The 9,559-nt window shown below is 42.9% G+C and overlaps 1 protein-coding gene across 8 annotated transcripts in view; it reads left to right on the forward strand.

Annotated features, from left to right (window-relative positions):
- The first annotated feature begins 5,009 nt into the window (after nt 1-5,009).
- The window catches only part of HNRNPC (heterogeneous nuclear ribonucleoprotein C (C1/C2)), a 56,551-nt gene continuing 52,001 nt past the window's right edge, over nt 5,010-9,559 (forward strand). For 3 of the 8 annotated variants that reach the window (XM_023508779.1, XM_023508781.1, XM_023508782.1), the window contains exon 1: nt 5,010-5,146. The gene's annotated coding sequence lies outside the window, so the exon portion shown is untranslated. Of the gene's footprint in view, nt 5,147-5,782; nt 5,828-9,559 lie in introns of all 8 variants that reach the window. The other 5 variants (XM_023508778.1, XM_023508780.1, XM_023508772.1 and 2 more) reach the window with 3 other exon arrangements.

A 9,559-nucleotide genomic window follows, 5' to 3' on the forward strand; every position in this document is an offset into this window, starting at 1 on the left:
CTGTCATGCCACAGCACTCTACCGAGGGCAAGAAAGTGAGACTCTGTCTCTAAAAAAAAAAACAAAACAGGAATAGGTAAAGTGTTATGTCATATACCTTTCAAACAATTAATCTATTAAATATTGTGTGCATACACATACTTCAAGCATAATATGAGATCCATAAACATAAATAAAAGGATTACAGAATAAAATAAGTGCTCGCTACCTTGTTATAGGGCAAATAATGACTATTAAATGAGTTTGAGCAGGGATGTAAACCTTGAGGATTGCAGTTATGTTATATTCAAATTTGTGACATATATGATGTTTAGGTCAGTATATTGAGTATAAAAATCACTTAAAGTTAAAAAAAATTACTTTAAGTATTGGTTAACTGAATAAGCAGTTGAATTGATCATCACATATCTTTTTTTTTTTTGCAGTTTTTGGCCAGGGCTGGGCTTGAACCCACCACCTCCAGCATATGGGGCTAGTGCCCTACCCTTTTGAGCCACAGGCACCTCCCCCCCATCCTCACATATTTTTTTATTTTTTTTTAAGTAGCATTTTATTTTATTTATTTTTTTGCAGTTTTTGGCTGGGGCCGGGTTTGAACCTGCCACCTCTACTATATGCAGCCAGTGCCCTACTCCTTTGAGCCACAGGTGCCGCCCATCACATATATTTAAAAGAATTAATTGAGGGACAGCACCTGTGGCTCAGTGAGTAGGGCACTGGCCCCATATTCCTAGGGTGGCAGGTTCAAATCCGGCCCCGGCCAAATTGCAACAAAGAAATAGCTGGGCTGGGCGGTCCCCGTGGCTCAAGGAGTAGGGCGCTGGCCCCATTTGCAGAGGGCGGTGGATTCAAACACAGCCCTGGCCAAAAACTGCAAAAAACTCCCCCCAAAATAGCCAGACATTGTGGCGGGCGTGTGTAGTCCCAGTTACTCAGGAGGCTAAGGCAAGAAAATCACCTAAGCTCAAGAGCTGGAGCTTGCTGTGAGCTGTGACATTACAGCACTCTACTGAGGGTGATAAAGTGAGAGTCTGTCTCAAAAAAAAAAAAGAATTAATTGACGGCTGGGTGAGGTGGCTCATGCCTGTAATCCTAGCATTCTGGAAGGCTGAGGCAGATTGCTTAAGCTCACCAGTTTGAGACCAGTCTGAGCAAAAGTGAGACCCTGTCTCTACTAAAAATAGAAAAACTGAAGCAAGTGGATTGCTTAAGCCCAAGAGTTGGAGGTTCCTATGAGCTATGATGTCACGGCACTCTACCCAGGGTGACAGCTTGAGACTCTGTCTCAAAAAAAAAGAAAAAAAAAGAATTGATTGGGACTTGAGTTGGGTTTTAAAGGATGATTGGACTATGTGGAAGGAGAAAGGCAGTACAGCATGTTGGAGTGTGCAGCTGCCTGGGCCAAAAGTCTTGGGGAAGAAATAATATTGATAGGTAAGCAGAGGCTAGTCAGAGAATCTCTGTGAATGGAACAATAAAACTTTAGGACTAGAGTAGAGAGCTATTGTAGGATTTTAGTGTGGGAGTCATACAATAAAAGTGAGAGTTTTCAGGCTTGGCGCCTGTAGCTCAGTGGCCAAGGTGCCAGCAACATACACGGGAGCTGGAGGGTTCCAGCCCAGCCTAACAAACAACAATGCCAACTATAACCAAAAAATAGCCAGGCATTGTGGCAGGCTGGGGCAAGAGAATCACTTAAGCCCAAGAGTCTGAGGTTGCTGTGATCTGTGACTTTACCCAGGGTGACAGCTTGAGACTCTGTCTCAAAAAAAAAAAAAAAAAAAGTGAGAGTTTTCAAGTGATTACCATGACAGTAATTTGTAGGATCAGCTTGGGGGACAAAGTGGGAGGAAAAAGGATGCAATAAAATAGCAAAGGTTTTGAAATTGGTATGTAATACTTTCCTCATGTTATTTTTCACGTAGCATACGGTTGCCTGTAGAAGATAGCACGCAGTCAGAAAGGTCTCCAAATTAGTGTACAGAAACACAAAGTAGTGTTGGATAAAATTATAGAGCACTGTACAATTTCTTTCTTTTTTTTTTTTTTTTGAGACAGAGCCTCAAGCTGTCCTCTCGGGTAGAGTGCTGTGGCATCACAGCTCACAGCAACCTCCAACTCCTGGGCTTAAGCAAGTCTCCTGCCTCCACCTCCCAAGTAGCTGGGACCACAGATGCCCGTCACAACGCCTGGCTGTTTCTTGGTTGCAGCCATCATTGTTATTTGGTGGGCCCGGGCTGGATTCGAACCTGAACCTGCCACCTTAGGTGTATGTGGCTGGTGCCTTAGCCACTTGAGCCACAGGCGCCAAGCCTACAATTTCAATTATTTGTTTAGATTTATCAGAGACCAACTCCTCACTCCCAAATGAAAGATGCTCATGACACCTTTGGGCAACGGAAGGTGCAGAAGAAGAAAGGTGATAATGATTGTAATAGTAGACTTCTATTTGACATGTTGAACACAATGGGGTAGATGATTAGGTAGGCTAGGTGTGTAAGACGATAGATATTAAGGTTGTTATTCAGCTAAAATCTCAGATAAAAAGTAAAGGAGGCTTTTCCTTTCTGTTGATGCTTTTCCTTTCTTCTCCTTTTTAAATTTTTTTCAGACAGTCTCCCTTGGTAGAGTATCGTGGCGTCATAGCTCACAGCAACCTCAAACCCTTGGGTTTAAGCGGTACTCTTGCCTTAGCCACCCAAGTAGCTGGGCCTACAGGTGCCTGCCATGACGCCCAGCTATTTTTTGGTTGCAGTTGTCATTGTTGGTTAGCAGACCTTGGCTGGGCTCAAACCTGCCAGCTTTGCCAGCTTCGGTGTATGTGGCCGGTGCCCTCCCTACTCACTGAGCTATGGGCACTGAGCCAGGAGAGAACCACTATTAACACTTTTCGTATATTTTTCTTTTATGCTTTTTGCTTTTTAGTTTAAAGCGATACACCCATGGAAAAACCAAAATTCAAACATTATAGAAAGGGATACCAATAAAAAAGTTACAAGTTGTTCTTCACAAAAGTGGCTACCTTTTTTGTGACTCTCTCTGGAATTCAGAATTAAAAACTAATGCATAAAACCTGCTTTCAAAGACACATCTGTCTTTTAAAAACACACACAAATGAAATTAGATTTCTAGATAATGCTTCATATTGTTACGGGAATTTCTTCCTTCAGTAGGTCCTTGGTCTCAGGGATTCAAAGAATGAACCCACAGACCACAGATCAGTGGTAGGATAGGATTTTATTAGACAGAAAGCTATACAGAAGGAGTTAAAGGTACCAGAACTTTGGGCAAAAGGGACAACACAAGTTGGAAGTCTCCCGCAAGGGTCCTTTGCCGTCGAGTAAACATTATATTTTGGCCAGGACTTGGTAGATGGAAAAACACCTTTACAAACTTAAGAAGTGTATTAACATATGAATGAATGCAGTCTCTCCCCTGGGGCAAGGTTCTTAAGGCTTTGCAGTTTTTGTCTCAAAGAAGGGATTAGGGTGTGTGCTCTCTACCCAAGGTGGAACAACCCCAACCGTTTCAAGCTGCTTTTTTTTGGGGGGGGGGTGTTATTTATTTTTTTCAAGCTGCTTTGTGCAAGACCTTGTGAGAGCACAGAGGGTATGGCCTGGAAAGGACAGCCTATTTGCACCTAGAAATGAAGGTCTGATTTTTTTTTTTAGAGACAGAGTCTCACTCTATCGCCTTGGGTAGAGTGCCGTGGGTTACAGCTTTACAGCAACCTCCAACTTCCAACTTCTGGGCTTAGGTAATTCTCTTACCTCAGCCTCCCGAGTAGCTGGGGCTATAGGCACCGGCCACAATGCCAGGCTATTGTTTTGTTGCAGTTTGGCCGGGGCCGGGTTTCAACCCACCACTCTCAGTATGTGGGGCCTGCGCCCTACTCACTGAGCCAGAGGTGCCGCCCCGGGGTCTGATTTCTGAGCTCACCTGGGCCTAAAGAATGGGGGTGGAGGGGTCCCTGTCCAGCCCTGAGTGGGGGATTCATGTATCAATCTTTCATTACCCACTTTCCCCCAGCAACACATAGAAATCCCCTTTTTCACAGAATTGGTCCCATGATGTGAAAGGCTCCTGGCAGGCGATGACTTGCAGGGGTTAAGTGAGACACGGTCCACTTCAGAATGAGGAGAATTAAGAGACCAGAAGCAGAGCAATTGGTGAATGTGGCTGGAAGACAGGATATCAGTGAGTGAGATTGACTTGGGGCCTGCTACCAGGCCAGCATTTCATATCTCTTTTTTGTATTGGAGAGGAATAAGGAAGTCAGTTGGTTTGGGTGGAATACGTGGTCTGAAGGGCATTGCTCCATTACATGGAGTCTGGATCTGAGAAGAGACCTAAGGTTGGAAAAAATGCAGAGCTTGTTAGTTTTCCATACACTTTGACACTGTTTATCACTGTTCCCTTCGCATTCTAATAAAAGTCCTTGCTTTTTTTAAGCGAAAATACGTGAGGTACACAGAGTCCTTTCTTTATCCACTTTGCACGGTACGGCCCTCATTTGGCGCTTTTTCTTTTTTCTACTCCTAGGCCTAGGGCAGATCTTTCGCGCCTGCTCTCTACCAGCCGACACGCCTAAACCCCACCCCCACCCCCACGCCCCGGGCATTCCGAGAACTGGGCGGAACTCCTGCTATGTACCCTAAGGAGCAGAGATAGGACACTGCAGCCGCCAATCAGACTTCCCGAATGCCCGGATGTGAAGTGGTGCGCGATACAAAGGCGAGGTTTCCGCCCAGAACTGCATCCGGTACAGTGACCAATAAGCAGTCTTCAGGGGATAAGTGACAGGAAAAGTAACCAGTCATACACTAATTTCTGTTACGCATGTGGAAATTCTCTTGCTTAGGCTAACCTACTGCTAATTTTGATTGGATAGAATTGTGAAGAGCGGTAGAACTGTCTAATTAGGAGCGGGAGCGAGAAAACGCATAGCCAATAGGAAGGTTGCAGGAGTGGGGCGGGGACTAGGCTTTCGTCTCGGCGGCAGAGGAGACTCGGGGGCCATTTTGTGAAGAGACGAAGACAGAGCGGTTGCGGCCGCGTTGTCGACCTCGAGCAGTACTCGGCTTCTCCACGTAGAACCCGGGAGTAGGAGACTCAGAATCGAATCTCTTCTCCCTCCCCCCTCCTGGTAAGTGTTGGGGGCAGATGCTGGGAAGGCGCTGGGTTCCTTGGAGAGCACGAGGGGGTGTGGGAGAGAAGAGGGAACCCTACCCCCCCCAAACAGGGCCTCATTTATTCTATTAGCTGTGGGAGATTAGGCTTCAAGCGGGAGAGGATTTTACAGGTTCTTATCCTTTGCGTAGATTTAACCTAGCGTTTTCTAGGCCTCGGCTGGTCGGAAAATGCCCTTTTTTCGCTGTTTTTCTGTGTTAACGACTGCTTTCCTTTGATACTCTGCGACCATGAGGACCGTGAGGACTCTGAGGACTTCGTGAAAAAGCCGACCGAGATGCTTATTTATTATAGCTTAAGTTAATGTGCCACTGATGTCTTGTGTTATTTCTATTTTCTTAGTAAAGATTGAGGAGGGATGTGGGAGGATTGCCGAGTAGATTGACCGCGAACCTTTAAATTTCGAAGCGTAACGCGTGGCCTAAATAAGAAATATTTTATCAGCAGAACTAATGTTTTTTTCTGATAACTTGTTTTATTTCTGTATAAGCCTACGCTGGACCTTGGAGTATTTTCAATTCCATTTGTAAAAGGAAATAATGTAATTAATTGTGTTAACAGTTAATAATTACAACTGACTTTTTATCTGCAGGTTACAAAACACTGAAATATATAATTCAGTGGAACTTTCCTTGAGGTAGGTATTATCATTTTTAGAAACTGAGGTATAAGAAGATTGGGTTGCCAGGCTCCTATTAAGTCTATAGCGGAACTATTAAGGAATTGACCACTAGGTTAGTGGTTTTACTTAAGTTATCAGAATGCTAGATTCTGAAATTACTATGTTGTAATTTTCGCAAGAACCCAGTTACAGAAACCAGGAGGTAAATGGAAATTCCCACACTGCACTTAGAAAAATACATGAGACTTAAATATGTTATCTTCTCAGGGTGGCAAGGTATTCTAGCAATTTTCTTGCTTATCTAAACTTTGTAAAAAGATGCACAGCTACATTTCGTTAAGTTTTTTTTTTTTTTTTTTTTTTTTTGAGATAGCCTCAAGCTGTCCCCCTGAGTATAATGCCGTGGCATCACAGCTCATAGCAACCTCCAACTCCTGGGTTCCAGCGAGTCTCCTGCCTCAGCCTCCCAAGTAGCTGGGACCATAGCGGCTGGCTATTTTTTGGTTGCAGGGATCATTGTTGTTTGGCGAGCCCGGGCTTGATTTGAACCCGCCACCTTAAGTGTATGTGGCTGGCTCCTTAGCCACTTGAGCCAAAGGCGCCGACCCCATTTTGTTAAGTGTTACATTGCCAACTATTTTCTAGGTGCTGAAACTTACTTAAAATTTTTTGTTAAGTTGGCCAGGGAGGTGGCTCACACCTGTAATCCTAGCACTCTGGGAGTCGTAGTTGGGTGGATTGCTTTGATCTCTACGACAAACAAAAAGTGAGGCAAGAGGTTCGCTTGAGCCCAAGAGTTCGAGGTTGCTGTAAGCTGTGATGCCACTGCACTGTACCCAGGGCAACAGCTTGAGGCCAGTCTTTAAAAAAAAAAAAAAGTTAAAAATTACGTAATTCTTAATATAAGTAGGATGATTTTTTTTTATTACATCATAGCTGTGTACACTAATGCAATCATGGGACGTAGGATGATTTTTAGTAAATAGGATTTTAAGTAGGAAATACCTTTTTTTAAATCCATAAGATTTTGATGATTTTACTTTTCACAATGTGGTGTTCTCACAAAAACTAATGCTATTAAGCACAGTTTGAACCAATAATACAGGATAAGAAATTAATCACTGGGCCTCCTTGGTATAATTCCAGCTTCTGGGAAGGCTGAAGTGGGAGGAACTCTTTGAGGCCAAGAGTAAGTAAAATAGGGGTCAAAAACGTTGCCTCTCCTTTTTGGAGGCCTAAATATTTAGGTTATGTATGGGCTTAAAACTAAAGTTGATCATTGTGCTGAACTGTCAGAAATGAGGTAAGGGCAGTACAGTGACTGATCAATTAGGAAATGATACATTGAATGTCCCAAAGGTCACTCTATACATAGGGAAAATGGTAATTGTAGCTCAATGGTCCTTTATTTACAAACTAATTCTTAGAAATTTTACAACATGCTTACAAAAGAAATAATCTACATGTTGATATATAAACAAAAATATATGAAAATAGATGCGATAACAGTATGCTGATTTTCCTACAGTGACCTTTAGGACACTCTGTACTTAATAAAATATTATTGGCAAAGAGAAATGCTAGAAATTAGTATTTAAGAGTAGTTATTGATAAGCATTGACATTAAAGGTACTGTTTTTTTGAGGCATTAGAACTGGTTCCTTGGGTTCAGCATGTATCAAGGGAGCAAAAATTCCTCTGCAGTACTATCTATCAGGAACTATTTGGCCACAGAATTAGTATCAGAAAATTATAGATGTGTTCTAAACTAAGTAGGCATTAATAGCATTTTCATATTGGCTAAAGAAGGGTTTAAGGAGGACTAGATAAATTGCGGGTCTTAATTTTTCTCATTGCATGTGCCACTGGGGAATACATGGTAGTTTGCTAGTCACACTGAAGAGAATTGTAGCATAGCTTATGTTTGTAATTAGATCTGTAGAGGTTTTGAGGTAGTATGCTGGCCCTGTTTTGGATGAAATGGCTGTTAGGAAAAAAGCAATGAACTCAAGTAGCTAGTTGTACTAATCCTAAAAGTTTAATTATGTGTATTAAGTGATGAATGTTGAGGGATTTAACAGTGGAAAAAATGCTAGTCTAGGAGTCAGGAGAAATAGATTTTAATCCTCCTTGCTTGTTAAAGGTGGAGCTTTATCTGTTAGACAAATTAAACTGGGTTTTAGTTTTACAGTTATAAAATGAGACAGACTTACTGAACTGAAGTTGTTGCCTACGGGCTGAGAAGTATACAGAAATACCTTTACTACTGAAAGCAGTTTTCTGAAATAGTAATTAATAGTTAACAGCTGCCTTAACTGAAATACTTATACCTTGAAATAGTTTTAATAATTGTCTTTGGAGAGCATTATTTGCTTATACTTAATATGTATACTCATTGATTCTCATTCGTAACAAGGACTATTCTGGTTTTGTACATAATAGATTTACTACAGGGTTATTTGACAAGAACCAGAACTGCTAGGTGTAGCATAATGGAAGCTGTAATCATTGATTTTGGAACTTTTGGGTTTATAAAGGGAAAAAAAGGCTTTGCATTTACTATGATAGGCTATAGTGTTACTAGATTATTTATATATATATATATATATTTTTTTTTGGATGGGGCTGGGTTTGAACCCGCCACCTCCGGCATATGGGGCCACCTCTGGCATATGGGGCCAGTGCCCTACCCTTTTGAGCCACAGGCGACACCCTAGATTATTTATACTTTATTAGGAAAATAATATTTGAAGCCTTGGCACTTTAACTTGTGTCTGCCATATGTTGGAAAGACAAGGCACTTTTATTTTAAAGAGTTGATAAATAAGGATGAGAAAGTTCAAGTTTTTTCCCAGTGGTTCTCATACTTGAGCTAACCCAGGAATCAGCAAGAGGGGCTAGTTAAAATAGATAGCTAGGGTCTCTACCACCAGGGTTTGTTTTTTATTTTTTGAAGTTTTTTTTTGGCCAGGGCTGGGTTTGAACGCCTCCCAGCTCGTGGGGGCCTCCCAGCTCGTGGGGCCTGCCGGCGCCCTACTCCTTTGAGCCACAGGCGCCGCCCACCACCAAGGTTTCTAATTCAGTCTGGGTGGAGCCTGAGAATTTGCGTTTTTTAAAGTGCTGGGTGGGGATGCCCATGCTGGTGGTTGACTTGACATAATTCACTTTGAGAAGTGCCCTTTGAGAAGAAGGGATCCAAACCAGAGGATGTTTTTTTTTTTTTTTTGCAGTTTTTGGCCAGGGCTGGGTTTGAACCGACCACCTCCAGCATATGGGGCTGGTGCCCTACCCTTCTGAGCCACAGGAGCTGCCGGGATGATCTTTTTTAAACTATGTCTTTTGTATACTCTAGGTATTTTTTTTTTTTTGGAGACATACCCTTAAGCTGTCCTCCTGGGTAGAGTGCCGAGGCATCACGGCTCACAGCAACCTCCAACTCCTTGCCAAGTAACTGGGACCACAGGCGCTCTCCACAACGCCCGGCTTTTTTTTTTTGTTGTTGTTGTTGTTGCAGCTGTCATTGTTTTGGCGAGCCCGGGCTGGATTCCAACTCAACCACTTTAATGTGTATGTGGCTGGTGCCTTAGCCACTTGAGCCATAGGCCCCGAGCCTCTTAGGTGTATTCTTAATTGAAAAAGTTACATTGGCTCGGCGCTTATAGCTCAACCGGCTAAGGCGCCAGCCATGTACACCTAAGGTGGCGGGTTCGAATCCCCAGCCCGGACCCGCCAAACAACAATGACGGC

Source organism: Otolemur garnettii, unplaced genomic scaffold, assembly GCF_000181295.1.
Source record: "Otolemur garnettii isolate 467f Iridium unplaced genomic scaffold, OtoGar3 scaffold00276, whole genome shotgun sequence".
In the NCBI taxonomy this organism is placed as follows: domain Eukaryota; kingdom Metazoa; phylum Chordata; class Mammalia; order Primates; family Galagidae; genus Otolemur; species Otolemur garnettii.